At 38.6% G+C, this 16,466-nt stretch overlaps 1 protein-coding gene across 4 annotated transcripts in view; it reads left to right on the plus strand.

The window, feature by feature from the left end:
* The first annotated feature begins 1,754 nt into the window (after positions 1-1,754).
* Positions 1,755-16,466, plus strand: part of Ralyl (RALY RNA binding protein like) — a 759,508-nt gene continuing 744,796 nt past the window's right edge. Inside the window, exons 1-2 of one of the 4 annotated variants that reach the window (XM_008836801.2) lie at positions 1,987-2,277; positions 3,029-3,122. The gene's annotated coding sequence lies outside the window, so the exon portion shown is untranslated. Of the gene's footprint in view, positions 3,171-16,466 lie in introns of all 4 variants that reach the window. The other 3 variants (XM_008836810.2, XM_017799088.2, XM_008836819.1) reach the window with 3 other exon arrangements.

Here is a 16,466-nt window from a genome sequence, read left to right on the forward strand (position 1 = left end):
TTTATACAGCATGGGTCCACTTGCACAGAGGTGGCACCACCCACAGTGGGCTGGGCCCTCCCACATCATTGAACAATCAAGAAAATACCCCACATACATGGCCACAGGCCTGTTCAAAGGAGGCAATTCCCCAATCGACACTCCCTCTACCCAGCTGTGTAAAGTTGACAACTAAAGCTATCCAGCACAGTTTGGAACTGGCTATTTGGATATGGAAGAAAAATTTGGAAATTTAACAAACTCAGGTGTATAGAACAGATAAAATTAATTCATATGTCATCGAATAAAAATGCCATATTTGAAGAGGTCTACATTTTAGAAAATGAAACTCATAATGTTCTAGCATGTAAGGCACAATATTTGATGTGCATTACCCAGGTTAAAATGCCATGGCGTCTGAACAGAACTTCAGGCTTCCAAAGTACTGGAATCCACTTTGATGCATTCATCTCTCTGTATCGGCATTTCTAATGAGCAATACTCTCTGGAAAGTGTGTATAATAAGTGGGTGAACAGTTGGCAATTCACCAAAATAAATATTTAATGATATTTTAATGGTTATTTTAAATCTCTTGTATTTATATTGTGGACTAATATTTTATTTGGCTAACGAATTCCTCCAAATATGTTTGAAAAAAATTGCTGTTGGAAATCTGTAATAGATATGCACTTAATTTTCAAATTTGTCCAGGTTAGAACCCTTCACACGCATTCTATCTTAAACGTCAACACTGGAAATCATGAGGTTTATTAAGATCAGGAGCAAACATGTGAACGCTGAGGGACTGTGTTCATTGTTCATTTTCAAACATAGACATGATAATTAATTTTATGCAACCCAGATTCAAAACAACAGAAAGAAAGGGTCCTGAAACGAATATTGCAAGAAAAACGAAGAAAAATAGATGCATTCCAGAGCCCAGAAAGCCGATTCTTGAACAGACAGTAGTAGAAGAATCCCAAAGCATTCAGTGGTTGGCTGATGGCATCTTTGTTCCAGCGATAGGCATCGCATAGCAGATGCTAGGTGAAGTCGCCGTTTTGCCCTCACCTTCCAATGCACTGCTCAGCCCCTGGGCTCCTAGGCTGAGCCTCTGCTGGTAGCTGGTATGCGGTACACATCTCCCCCTCCCGACCGCCAGGTGCCTGCAACCCAGGGAGCACTCACACAATGGACTCACTTGTTTCCCTTGGTTCTCTCCTTGGACTAACAGCCTTAAAAAACAACTTGCAGGAGTCTGGCAGTAGACTGCCCAGAGCCGGGACTACGCAGCCTTCCAGACAGGTCGAAGCACGCGCGCAGGCAGACAAAACATACAAAGCCGGGTCCACGAAGGAATAAATTACCCTCATAACACCCCCCACAGCCACCGGGTAACACGCGAAAAAGAAACCTGGAATCGGATTTCTCCAAATCAGAGGTTTTGTTTTATCTTTCAAATGGCGAACACCCGAAGGCAGCCAAAGGCATGGATATAGAAGGCGGCTTAGCCTGTGACAACGCCCCCAGTATCCTGTAGCACAGGAGCCAGGTTCCTGGAGAACCACGACAGGGGAAGCACAGAACTAGCGGGAAGGAGCAACACAGGCAAAGCAGTTTAGGAAGAGCAGGAACTCTGGACTCGAATGAACGAAATGATCCTTTAAACCAGGCTTCAAGAGTGAAACTTGGGGAGCTTAAATTCTGGACGGGAGCTCTCCGCAGGTAACTACCTGGAGATGAAAGATAGACGGATAATAAGGAAGTGGCAAGTGGCAACTTTGAGCTGGCCAGCAAGTTGAGCACCCTGGGAGGTATCTGTCAAGCACATCTGAGCTGCCCCCTTCAGAGGCGCGCCCTCGGCATCAGCACCCGAGGCAGCACCAGCGGTGGAGGCGGCGGCAGCGGTAGCAGGAAAAGCAGCAGCAGCAGCACCAGCTGCGCGCCTCCGGCCCGCCCCGCGCGGTCCCTGCTCGCCCGCGCCCTGCCCGTCTGCGTGTGCGTGTGCGTGCGCTCAGCCCAGCGTGAGCGGCACCTGCTAGTCCCGGCTCGCCTAGGAGGCCGCCTCGCCCGGCTCCCAGCCGCTGCGCCAGCCGGAGTGGCTCCTCCAAGGGCTTCGAGGGCTCCGAGATCGCCCTGCAGCCGCGGTCCCCCCGCCGCCTACAAGTCCGCCTGGCTCCGAGTCACGTGTCAGTGCCCGAGGCAGAGACAGAAAAAAACGCGCTTCATTCCTTCTTCCACCGCCATACTGTATTTTCCTAAATCTCATTTTTATTCCAACATTTTACTCCCGCTCGGTGAGTACATTCTCCGTGGCATTCTTGTCCTATTCTTTTTTTTTTTTTTTTTTTTTCTTTTTTTTTTTTTGTTTTTTACTTCTTTTTTTTTTTCCCACTTCTTTGATTACTGTTTGTATTTGGGAAAGCTGACGGAGCATGGTCTTGAGCCTTTTCCTGAATCAAGTTTTACTAGCATGCGATGGTTCTCTAGACAAGGCGCTGTGTCCTGGAGTTCGCGGCGACAGTGCCCGCTGCGAGCGACTCCCAAGTCCTGCAAAATGTGCAACTGGTTTTATGGAAAAAGCGATGTGAAATGTTGTGCCTATTTTTTTCCCTTTGTAAAGATAAGAAAGCATGTTTCTAACTCTTTTTTTTTCATACTCTTTTTCTGATTGCATTTTTGTGTAGGTGGGACTTTACAGTGTTCACAAGTTTGTGGTCTTGCAATTCGGTGTGCACCACCGAGCAAAGACATTAATTTTACATTTTTATGACCTTTTTGGAAGTTCATGAGAAATATTTCGGTTTTTTTCCCTCCTGTTTTTGATACCCATTGATAACATGAAACTTTTCTTGCAGCTAGTTACTGGGATCATTTTTAAGCAAAATGATTTTTTCCTCCTTTACATTAATATGACTTTTGCACATTTGACTTTTTTATTTAAAAAAGCCGAGATAATTTTACGATAGATATCCTGATATCTACATCTATATTATTCCTTCTTCCTCCCTTTCCCCTCCCCGTAAATCAATTTTCAAATGATGGCAGTGGAAGGTTTTTCTGGAAAAAAAAAATGAAGTGCGGTTTGGTTTCCTTGTCAACGGAGGATGAAGTGAACAGCACAACAGCTCGCAGAGAGCAGGTACTTGGTCCCCTCGGAGGCGTTTCCCAAGTGTGTGATCATGGCAAGGTTGGTGCGGGCCAAGAAGTGTTCTGTGGCTGTGGGCGCGCGAGTGTGTGTGTGTGTGTGTGTGTGTGTGTGTGTGTGTGTGCTCGCCAGTGTGTGTGCACGAATGCGCGCGCATTCTGGGCAGTGTCGGAGCCCACCACCCTGAAAGCCGCGCCAGAGCCAAAACCAAAGTGCTTTCCCTGTCTGCTGGTGTTTAAGATATGCGCCACCTCCTCCCCTGGCTGCGCCCAGGTTGTCTGCGAGGCCCGGCTTCAGTGATGTGGGCGAGTGGGGAGCGAGGCCGGAGCTCCCTCAAGTTGGCTGGAGCCCCTGGCAGTACCAGAGGCCAAGGCCCCCTCGGGGTGCTGGCCTTCGGGTGGTGGGCTCCTGGAGCCTGGGAGATGCAGAGCAGCAGGGACCCTGGCTACTTGGCGCTGGCAGCTCTCAGGGCGGCTGGAGCTCCAGTTTTTAGGATGGCAGCAGTCCCCTGCTCACAGCACTCCCGCCTCCTTGCCCCGAGTGAACAGTGCAGTAGGTCTTTCCCAGTCTCTTCCACTGGCTCTGGGGGCCTTGCCTTCCCCAAGGATGTCTTAACTGCTGCGTTCCTGGTGGTGTGGCTTTGGTTTTAAGTGCAGGGAGTAGGAAATGGTTATTTGTATGGTGCTCAGTTGGGTTTAATGGATGGAGCTGCTACTTTGCTCTAAAAAGGCGATGCGTACCAAGTACAAATTACTCTCAATTTTAAATGGGCACACTTTCTCTTATCTTCATCACTGCTACTGGTTGCACAGGTGTCCCCGCCTCCAGGCCCGAGAATCAGATAGGTCAAAGGGCTACTGAAGAAGGCCACTGATTCTGGTACATCTTTGGCGCTGAAGCATGCAGCACTGAATGCCATCTAAGGTGTCAGAGTTGTCCTGTTGCATGTTCCCTGTGTAAACCAGCAATACGTGTCAGAGATGCACTAGTTGGGAATCAAAGCCTTTTCTCCATTTAACGCAGTACCAGAATCTGAGGGAACATTTACTTTCAAAATAAGTACAGTAAAGGCAGAGACTGACTCTTAAAATATAGAGAAACTAATATTTAAATTAATGTATAGATTTTTGAATCGCTCATTTTATTTTTCCCACCTTAAATGAAAAGTTTAGTCTTCTATTTTTCATGCACATTACTTTCCACTATGATCAAATAAACTTAAATGAAATAACTTTGTAACTCTCAGATTACATATTCTTCTAGGTTATCTAAAGAAATAATAATGAAAGAAACAAAACAAATCAAATAACTCCCTCCCCCAAAACACCAAAACAGCATACAGAAGGAACCATAACAAAAGGGCCAGGAAACTATTTTGTAGCTTTTTAAAGCAAACATTCATTGAGTCTGCAGGCTCGGCTTGTGGTACAAAAAGTTTGGTGCCTTTTTTTTTTAACTCTTTACAGAGAAAGAGTAAAGAGTCCAAAGGGCCTTAATTTGTAGAAATTTAAAGTACAGTGTAATATCTAGAAACTTATGTGGCTTTTGTTTTTCTAATGTGTTCATGAAATTCAAAGATCCTTGCAAGTTGTATTATATGTAAGGTTATTTATTTAATTATTTCATACTTGGACAACTTTTCTTTGAGAAAGAAATCCTGTTTCATTTGTGAATGAGAAGGAGATAATGTTGCTCTTTGTAAACAGCAGTTTTGATATCTTGATATCTAAGATTTGAAGCTAACATTGTGCCACTAAACCTATATAAAATTTCTTATTTTGTACAGTGAAATCATTGCTCAAACGTGGATTATAATGTGACTGAGACAGCTAACAAAATACTTCTTAAAAGCTATTTATAACATGATGTTTTTAAACTTTAAAAAATCTTAATACTATACATATGAAGAACAAATGATTTGCCTGATTAAACCTGGGTCTCTACTACCAGAACCAGCTTTGCCCCAACTTCAGCACAGTGTCCCTTGTGCCTGATCATCAGCTATACTGTGTTGTTTTCCTGAGACTGAAAACAAATGGCACCAACACTAAGTGCGACCCAATTTAGTATAAATTAGAGAGGAAGTTGCAAGTTGAATCCCTTAATAAAGACAATGCTAGGAATCTTTTCTTATCTCTTTTCATTTATTTAATCTTGATTTTTTTCATTGTGTCAAATATTTTTATTAAATATCTGTTTGTGACATTCAAATCCTCCTAAACCCACCCTCCAAGAACTGAACCAGGAATTCTGCAACTCTAAATTCACCATCTGTTCTGTGAGATTTGGGGTTTAAAATTGTTGAAGAGAGTCACCAGTGTTTTAGCACTGCCTACTAGTTTTTGTGGTTAAAAAAAAAAATGCATGGTTTTTGCATTGACCAAGCTACCCAGCAGAATTCTATTCACCTTAACCTTGTTTTTCCTTACTGCTCATTGTGCCAAATGTTTTTACTTTTCAGGGAGAATGAATTTGTCAGGTAAAGGGGTAGGGAGGGATCCTGTGTTTATATGATTTATTTAAAATGATGGTGTGATATATAAGGTGGAAAAGTTTCAGACACACCTTGTATGTACTCATACATGTTATTAACTACAAAAGATGTATTACTTAGTTGTAAAGTGATGACTTATTTTGAAAAACTACTTGTCAATAGAAAATAATTAAATATGAAATTTTGTATTTTAAATGAAATTATTAATATTAAATAACAAGCAGAATAATTTTATGTTTTCTTCATTGAAAGAAACATTATTTGAATATCTATTTCTCAAGCAAAATAGTCATACTTTTTTTGAAAAAGAAAATAAGAACATAACCTCCACATTTCTTCAAGATTTCTGTCTGAATAGAGTGTGATCACTGTTTGGTTATGATTTCTGATATTGTAAGCAATATTGTAGTGTATCAAATAAAATAAGACTTTATTTCATGTCTCCAAAAACTCTATTATGCAAGTCAAATACAAGTGAAGTAGACATTCATAATTATTTATGTTATAAGAAGAAATTGTAGAACAATATGTTTTGAAGTTTCTTTTTAAGAAATGGCTAGTTGTAACTTTTATCACACTATCAGTAAGGAAAATATATTGTGCTATGAAAAACACCGGTAATGATGACTATTTTTCTTACAGTGGATTATGTGGCTCTAGAAAGTAAGAAAATGTTTATTTTTTTTTAAAGTTATCAATGATCTCTTATAACTGCTAGTAACCTCTGTGCTTTAGACTTTGTTAAAGATTGTTTTCTCTTCTGTGTATTAGTGTTTTGCCTGTATCTATATACATGCACCACACGCATGTAATGTTTGTGGAGGCCAGAAGAGGGAATCAGATCCCTCGGAACAGGAGTTACAGCCTTGTGGGTACTGGGAAGTGAACCAGGGCCTGCCAGAGGAGCTCCAAATGCTCTTAACCATTGAGCCACCTCTCTAGTCCTAGTCCTCTCACTGTTATCATCTACTTCTTCAAGTTACTCATACAAACATCTTTAGGTTTTCTAAAATTATCATGATTCTTTGATTTAATAAGCTCTTCTAATTGACACAAGTAACATAAACTTCCATAGTACTGTCCCTAAGAACAATTAGTCATTATATCATGGTTCTGAGAGCAGTAATTATTAAGTAAAATGATGGGAGCAAGTTATTTCTTCGTGTGTCAGTAGCCAATTACACAGTTAACAAGTGTTATATGAACACCTCTGCTGCAGTCTTGGATCTGTTATTAATGTTTTATTTACAGAATTGCATAGATCTAATTGAACTACTGTCAACTTTTAGTACTTTTTCTTATTCTCTTAGCTATTTTATTCACAATATTGATGAATTTTTCCATCTTCATTTTGTAAGACTTATGCTAACAGTAAAGTTTTATTTTTAAAAAATTGAGTTTGTGTTTGCTAACAGTTTCAGACACTGCTTTGAATTTTTGAATTTTGTTGGTACTTTTTGAGACTGAATTAGGTTGATTTACTTTCTTCTTTTCTATGTGATTAGCGACAGAAATGGCAGTGGACGAACTTTGTGTATAAGATGAATGTCCTCTGTAGTGTCCTTGGAGACAACTCAGCTGGGATCAAGACTGCAAGAATTATTTTTGTCTATATCAATCTAAGTGGAGAGAAGAATTATAGAGGGCATGGGAATCCTCTTCTGCTTCTCTGAAATAGACAGTAGATTGCCTCACACAACACAATTATATCAGTAAAAAAGTACATATTTCATATGGAGAAATATTTTTGGTAAAATGTCATTTAACTTACCAATTTTCTTTTTGTTCAGCATAAAATAGTTGGATTTTCTCCCAAATTCCACAGTGAAAAGTAATTGTACTCATATATATTGCATGTGTTTAGAGAAAATGTTTATATACATTTTGATAGCCATATGCTGCATATTTGTAGAACAATATAATGTTAAGTCAAGGCTATTTTTAATTGAATATGAAAGGCAAAGAAATGGAAGAAGACTAATATTTTTAAGATGTTTTCATTTGGGACTGAAGAGATGGCTTGTCAGTTAAAAGCCCTGACTGCTCTTGCAGAGGACCAGGGTTTGTTTCCCAGCAGCCACATGGCAGCTAACAACTGACCATAACTGCAGTACCAGGGGATCTGATGCCCTCTTCTGGCCTCCATGTACTTTGCATGACACAGGTGCACTTACATACATACAGGCCAAACACTTATACACATAAAATAAAATAAAATAATAAAATAAAAGTAAATAACTAAATTAAATTTAAAATGTTTTCATTTGCATTTGTTAATATATAATATTTCATTATGAAAATTTCATACATGCATAAAATATATTTTAATTTTATCCACTCCCATTTCCCTCTCTTGTCCCCCTTCCACTAATTAATTCCCTTTTCTTCTCAACTACCTCTCCCTTCTACTTTCATGCCTTTTTGTGTGTGACCTAATGAAATTCATTAGGTTGTTGACAGAAGGACAGGGATAGTTTGTTTACAGGAGCATGAGCACCTTACTGGTGACTACACTGCTGAAGAAAATAAGTCGCACCCTCCCCCATCAGCCATTATCTGTGCGTAAATTCTCAGGGAGCAGTGGAAGCTCCATGCTCTCCTCCCATCATGTAATCACAGCATCGTATGTTCAGGAGGGCAAACGCAATGTTACGGAGTTCTGTTCCCCTTCCTTTAGCTCTTACATTCTTTCTACCCCTTCTTCTGTGATGTTCCCTTAGCCTTTAGAGGGATTGTTATAGGTATGGGTATGCAACGGTCATTTGTTCTCTGTATTTCGACTAATTATGAGCCTCTACATTTACTACTGACCACTAGAAAAGAATTTTAACAAAGCTTCTCTGATCAATGCTGACAGCATTATTTTTCTATGAACATAACTGAAGTTATTTATAAGGTAATTTTACAGGCATATCATAGAAATTTAGCAAAACAATAGCAGTAACTTCTCCTCTAGGGCCTCTGACACACTCAGTCACGAATTTTTGACCATATTAGCATTTAACATTATCAGATATGAGTTTCTTCCTGTGGAGTGAGCATCAAATCCAGTCAGAAAGCGGTTGGCTATCCCCTAACAGACTTGCCACTGTTGCATGAGTGGGTTCATCTTACCTGGTTGGTCAGTATTGTTGCACATAGCTGAGTAAGACCTCTGATGCCAGTTCTCCCCCCAGCAGCTTACAAAGTACCTTGCATGTTCCAGCATGACTTGATTAAAAATGAATGATTTTCCACCTGTTCTTCCCCAGTGAGTGGGCGGTGCATCATCTTTTTGTTGCTTTTGCTTTTAAGATGAAGAAAACCACTTGAAAGATAAATAAACTGCCCAAAATTCCATCAGTGGTGGCATCACAAGTGACAAGCATGAAGTCTCAATGACATCTCTGGAACTATATTTTGTATAGATGAGCTTTGTTTGAAGAGAAGAGTTTTAGTTGTTTTCCTTTTCTTAATACAAAATTACTTTGCTATGTTTATTCATTATACGTTAAAGGAACTACAGTTGGGCAAGTTTTCATTAATCAGTGCCCTCCCCCTCTGAGTGACTTAGCTGGAAAAAAAAGAAAGTGCCATCTCTTCCATGTAAACACTTACTGGTCTTAAAGAATCTCCAAGAGACCGTCTAATAACAGGACTCTTGGAGCAGTCCAGTATAGGGAAATTTATGAGGTACTGAAACTGATGATCTGAGGTTGCAATGAAGTAGACTGTTCTCTGTCAGTAAAAGCTTTTCAGAGACCCTGGGAAAGGAATTCAACATGTGTGTACTAAGTATGAATGTAATCTATTGCCTTGAAGCTCCGACAGAGTGGTGTGAAAAATTAGCCTTTTCTGCAAGGTAACCAAACAGCTAATTCTTTCATCACACCAAGCCTATAAATAAATGTGTCATGTCTGTCTACCGACATCTCATCATCAACCTCATCTCTGTCTCAGAATTTCACTGTTAAACTAGTCTGGCTATGACATTTTTTCATGCCCATTTTATCTGTTTGTTAACAATGTAAAATACATGTAACTGTAAGAAGTTAACTTAAGATGTTGTGTTTAATTGCCTTTTTAATGTGTCAAAAATCCTTTTTATGAAGGAGTTTTCATGGGATGTGAGAAAGTGAATATCCTCAAGAATTAGAAACATAAAGGAAGGTGAGGGCATGTTGAATGAATGAAAGAACTGGGTTTCAGAGGTCTTTGATGGCAAGTGGGCATGTCCATAAAGTCTGCTGTTTGAAGGCCAAGGCAAAGGAAGGGTTAAAAACTTCCTTGCAATGTTGGACTCTGGAGGTCTAGGAAACATGTTATTAAACAAAAGTTGAGATGTATCTAGAAGGGCTCACATATCTTTGAAGGTGGGAGAATGGTTGAGTTTTGAAAAGAACACTGATTTGATGTTCCAGTATTAACTTCTGGCAGAAACAAGCAATATATAATTGAAGCCCAGTATATTCTAGGCTGGAAGGAGATATTAAAAGTCATCTATAAGAAACTTTAAGGAGAATAAGACATGCAGGTGTATACATTTGAGAAAAGCCAGCATTTTTCTATATGTTTACAGGCAGATGATAAAAGATAGATGGCAACTGAGGCTGAGAAGTGTGTATATGTGCGTTTGGTGTGAGTTTTGCAAATGTAAACAATAATGTGTTCAGTAGAGGTGATGCATGAGCACCAGAGAAGGTGATTACTGAAGAAGAGTTCTTTGAATCTGTGGTTAAAATCAATAAACCCAAAGACGCCCAATAAATGAGAGATACTATATTTGAACAAGTGAATGTGATATCCATGATTCTAGGTATGGTATGGTAGCATCTTTAAAATGTCTCTTCACAAAATTGTATGTGGTATACATGTGCACATAGGTATGCTTGTGTATATAACATGATCTATTCAGGAAAAACAGTAAAATATTTTATAGAAATACATAAGTAAATCTGATATATATAATGAAAACCATAAATATTTAAGAATACTTAAGAAAGAAAAAAACTGAGCAAAAGCTAATATATCAGGTGTTAACCTCATGCTCATACCTCCTACTTCTTTTAAGTTCCTACCCCCATACTAGTGAACCATCTCAGATACTTGTACACACAGTGTTGTCAAGATTAACTAGAACCACGGTGAGAAACTTGGCCAAATTCACATTTGTGTCACATTTTGTCAGTACTACTGTGTAATGCTGGGCCTGTAACCAAATGGGCCAAGTTAGCCTGTGAAATCAGCAAAGTATAGCAGTGTGAAACAAAGAAGGAAGATTCTTCAGGTAGAAAAAATCCCGTTGAAAGATATAAATAAGACCAGGCTAGAAATGAGGCATGGGCAGCTCTCTGAGGTGACTCAAGTTGGGAGGGTTAAGAGTGGAACACCCAGTGCTAATGTTGAAAATGAACTTCAAGTTCCATGTTTTTAACGGAATGAGAGCAAGCGAGGACAGGGGATTTTGGTGAGAGGAGAATATTGTTGTGCATCTAGGTTTTCAAAGAATGATAGACAATGATGAGCAAATTTTAGGATATAGTAAGGCTTGCAGCTCGCTAAGGAAGACACTACAGATGATGTGATGTTAAAATAATGTGAAATGAAACTCAGCATGGAAGATTATGAAATTTTGAAATTGGACAAGGGAAGAAAAGTGAAAAGGAAAGCTATGAATGTGTGGAAAAATCAGTGACATTAATTTTATTATCAGCTAACACTGTGTGATTTCTTGCCCCGCCCCCATTCGAGACATCTAGGGTTTTATACTTTCTTCACAGTAGGAAGAGAGCTGTAGCATGCGATGTGTGTGGTCATTTAACTATCTTTGAATACAATTCCAGGTAGTGCAGAAATAAATTCTGCATTGGATATGGCAAAAGAGTCAGCCCTTTACAAAGATGTCATTGATCAAGCCCAGGAAATCTAATACAGTATACCACAATTATATATACTCATAATATATAGAAGCTGGTTTAGATGAAAATAAGCAAAAGCATATTTGTTCATACCTTGCATACTCAGTTCACATGTTTGTTTTATTAAGTCAGAAGTTCAGCTTCTGGGTATTGCTGTCACTGTGCCTGGCCTGCTCCCTTCATGGACTGAGAGTCTAAACCAATTGATAGCTGACATTCTGCTATCCTGTCCCTTACTGTTATCCTAACAGGAGCTGAGAGAAGACTGAGGATGAGGCTAGTGACTTGTCAAATGTCGCAGAGCTACAAGGTAGCAAAGTTAAGATCTTAATCCAGGATGTATAGGTTCCAAACTGGATTATGGACTTCCTTAGTTTATCTTGAAGAGAGAAGAAAAGAGATGCCTTCATTTGGACATGAACAAATCAATGACATTTATCTAATAATTGACATATTCACATAATTAATTGTCTCAGGTTAACTCTTTACAGACGAGAAGACTGTTAGGAAACAACAAAGCTTTCATTAGGATTGATGTTGATCCTTCTGTGAAGAATCTCCCATTTCTTTTTATGTGGGCACGGTATTTCCCTGCCAGTTATTAGGAAATTCTTATAACTAAGGCATTGTATTTTTGAAGATTCCTTTTGAAAAAAAAATGTAACAGATAGTAGACTTAACCTTATGAACTGAAATCTTACTTTCAAAGAAATGAGAAATGTCAAAAGTAAAAGTGCACAAAGCGAATAATTAAAGAAAGCTTAGATGACTGTGCATAGTTCTTCACATTGCCCTGCACTTGAAGGATTCGGGATACAATGTCTTTCAGCTACAGTGATATTATGTTAGTCTGGTGGGATTTTTTTCTTGTTTAAATTTTAATTTAATATGTATGTAATGCATGTATGACATGCATAGGTTTGTGCATGTGTGTGTACAGGTGTACACATGCCATGGAGTGCATGGGGAGGTTCATGAACAACTTTTTCAAACCTAGTTCTCTCCATTCATCTTACCTTAGTTCCAGGAGTCAAACTCATGCTCTCAGGCTTATACAATGAGCACCATTAAATGTTTAAATGAGCACTATTTTCTTTATGAAATATTCTAGAGTCAGTAAAATATGAAAGTGTACAAAGGATGTATAGAGGAACAACAAAAAAGCCAAGGGAGACGATAAACAACATTAAAAATTTTTGAGTCTCTAATTTGGGAACAAAATTATGAAACAAAAAGAAATAATATAATTTAAATAAAAACAGGAGGGCCAGAGCAACAGCTTACAAATGTGATTTTGTACTTATTTTCATATACATTTTATGCTTTAATCTGTAGGCTTTTATTTGAAAAAAAGGAATTTAGTTTTGTAATATATTTAGACTGCTCAAATGTCTGAATCAAAACTCCTAACTAGGGTGTAAAATAAATGAAAAGTGTTCAGAAATATCATTTTTAGGTTATGAATGTGCTGACATATAGTCATGTTAATAATTTAAGTTGGATTAATGAACTATCGCATGGAAATCTTTTCTCTTTTAGTCCTCTTTGGAGCCCTGTCTATCACATTTATAATCTTTTTGCTTCAGAGTTTCTAGATACCCTTAACCTCCTTCAGATTTTACCCCTGAAATTCGTGTGATTCTAGAACAGGAAGGAAGACAAAGATGGGTAGTCGGCAGAACTGGGCAGCAACAGCATAGCAGCCTGGATTCCAGACCACAGGGTGGATTGCAGTCCACTCACAGAGCAAGCTTCTCACACCATCGTGAATTTTCTAGGAGACATGCTAAATAAAAAAATAGTGCAAAATGGATTTTTATATTTCATCTACCCCAATGCCTCACAATTTATTTCAGTGTCCTCAGTATAAAATCTCTTTAACCATACTCTGCTCTTTCTATACTGTCTTTGAACTTTGATTTTGTAGTACACTTGAAGCACAGGGCTAGCCACATTCCATGTGCACACACCCCTATGGCTTCCAGAAAGTCCAACGTTGAAGGCTTAGAAAAAGCTCAGGACTATGTCATGATTTCAAACTCTTTTAGACAACTTATTCGTTATCAGAGCTTAGCCAAGATAGATTTTTAAAACATTTTCTGATTGTTTCAATTTTAGCTTTCACTTTTTATTAAGAATATAAATTGAAATCCATTCAAATTCATTTCTTATGAAGAATTTATCCCAAATATGGTCAGTTGACCAAGAAATATTAAATTTATCTTGATAGTTATTGTTTCTTAGAACCAAGGTAACCAGTTTATTACATTGCTTTTCCAGTCCATTCATTCATAATTTGTTTCTGTATGTAAAGAAATAATATAATTGCCAGGAAATTGACAGTTTCATACCTAGGCTGTTTTTATATTAGGATATTTGCCTAGCACTTAAGTTTTGGTGAGGACTGTCCAGGTTCCTGCAGAATCAATCATTCACTAATTTTTAAACAGAATGATAAATTTAGTGAGTGAATTTGCAGACAAATTCAATACCAATTGACTACTTAATTTTAGAAATTATTTGAAAGTTAAACAGAAAGTTCTACGTTCTCATAACTTGTTGTTGCTAAAATTGTAAACAACATCTACCCCCTCTTTCTCTGGTTCTAGTGACAAGCTGAGGTACATTTTTGCCAAACTGCAGTCTGGGAAAACAGTGAGAGCAATAGGGTGAAGGTTTACTTACTGAAATGTGGGTGCTCCCTCCATAAGGCCTCACTGGAAAGTCTTCACCCAAGCATGGATGGGTGGCTTCTCCATAGCATCATAAAATGGGAAGAGAGACCTTCCCCTGGTCTTTCCCAGCTTATATACTCTAGCCCTTTCCCCAGACGAGATGCAGTTAGAGCCAAATCATCAATCATAGGTCTAGAAGTATGTCTGGACTCTCGGAAGAAGGTCCCCTGACTCTCCCTGGCCCTCCCTTCCATGCCAGGCATAAGCAATCAGTAAATTCAGTTGTGAAAACTGAGGGTCTTAGGCAAGCAAGCCAATGAAGATGAGCTTGAAAAGATGGTATCTGTCTGTTGGAAGAAAGTCCTATACAACACCAGCTTTCTTAATTCAAAGTCCATAAATGTAGAAAATTTAAAAACTTCCACACACTGACCTTGTTAGCCACCTCAGTCTCATTTTTTTCCTACATATTCTGCTCTTATCAGATGACATTTTCTGGGCATTATTCACATTTTGTTTCAAACTTTACGTTAAAGAGCCTTCAGCCATGATGAGGTCACAACACTGACATAGAGAAGCTGGGCAGGGAACACTTACATAGTTTGTATTTTAGATATGATGGTCAAAATAAAAATGCAAACAAATGCTTGGGAGATAGCTCTGGGGATAAAGTGCTTGCTACACAAGTGTGGCTACATGAATTAAAATCCCTAGTACCCATGTAAAGCGAATCATAGTAAAAGGTGTCTGCAGTTCCAGCATTCATTTGGCAAGTTGGGAGATGGAGATAGGAAAGTCCTTGGAAGCTTGCAGGTCAACTAGCCTTACATTTAATGTGGCAGATAACGAAGAAACATTGTCTCAAACAAGGAGGAAGGCAAAGGCTAACAGTTGATGTTGTCCTCTGACCATGGCATAGGCACACACATGCACCATTACCATAATCCCCTCTCTCTCTCTCTCTCTCTCTCTCTCTCTCTCTCTCTCTCTCTCTCTCTCATTTCTTACACACACACATAGTGATGGTCAAATTAAGAGTAATTTAATGATTAGTCAGGGGTCAAGGGGGGTCTAACAGGCTCCAAAATGCTCAGCCCGAAGAGAAGCAGAACAGGGTTTATAAATCTTAAAACCACAATTATACCATGCCAGAGGCAAAGCTTATTAGTTACATCAGAACCATAGTTACATCAGATTGCAATAGTTACACCAGATCAGGGACAGGCCAGTTAACAAAGGGGTTTTAAGATAACAAAATGTTTCTAAGTTTTGGTTAGGAAAAACAAGTTTCTCAGAATTAGAGAAATAATGTGCTCCAAGGAGATGCTGGGAGGGGAAAGGTACCTGGTTAGTTTTAAGTGTCCCAGTATTGTAGAAACAATGTACCTCCTGAAACCTGCCTACATGAGACCCTCTGCTTGACTAGCTGTAGTTAGCAAGAATGGTGGGGAGTGATTAGGCACAAACATAGGGAAAAGCAAAAATCCTCTAGGATAAAATGGACTCAGTTTTGCCATTTCAGTAACAAAACTCTCTTTGGATTTTTGTTAATATCTGAAGGTATAACTCATAATTACTTTGATTTGATGGATACTTGGTTTGCTCTACTGGATTGTAGTTTCATAAAAGTGTAGTCATTTAATGTCACACTTTTACATATAGACACTTGCTGATACATAGGAAGTACTCAGTTAATATTCTGTAATTAATTAATTCCTTATTGGTGGTTACAGGCACTTGGAAAGTTTTTCATATATTTTCATTATCATGGCAAATTATCTGTTAATGACAACTGCTGGCAAATGATGCCTCCACAGCTTAGAGCAGTTATTTCTAGCAATGCATTAAAGAAAGTTTAATTTCTGCTGCGGGAAGTACATAACCACCCAAACAAAGTGAAATATACTTAGCTATTAATTTTTCTTTATAGAGTTGTTTACATAGGTAAACATTTTTACAATTCTAATCCTCTATAGACAATTTAATTTTTCTAGCTGCTTCATTCAAAATTAAAATGATTCAGACAGTTAAATACCATGGAAGTTTGTCTGTCCCAGATGTGCTGAATAGGAGCAGTCTACCAGTTTTCCATGGACTCCTGAAGTCACATAACTTAGTTTCAATCACTTACTTGGAATAGTTTGAACAGTGTAGTGCTTATCATAAGTTTTGGAGATTTGTTTTATTTATGACAAAATTTAAGCATTTAAGAATTGCATTAAGCTTTAAACAAAACAAAGTTTTCTGCTTTTTCTTTTTCAAGCATCTATAA

This window comes from Nannospalax galili, unplaced genomic scaffold, assembly GCF_000622305.1.
Source record: "Nannospalax galili isolate Female #2095 unplaced genomic scaffold, S.galili_v1.0 scaffold370, whole genome shotgun sequence".
NCBI classification, from domain to species: Eukaryota; Metazoa; Chordata; class Mammalia; order Rodentia; family Spalacidae; genus Nannospalax; species Nannospalax galili.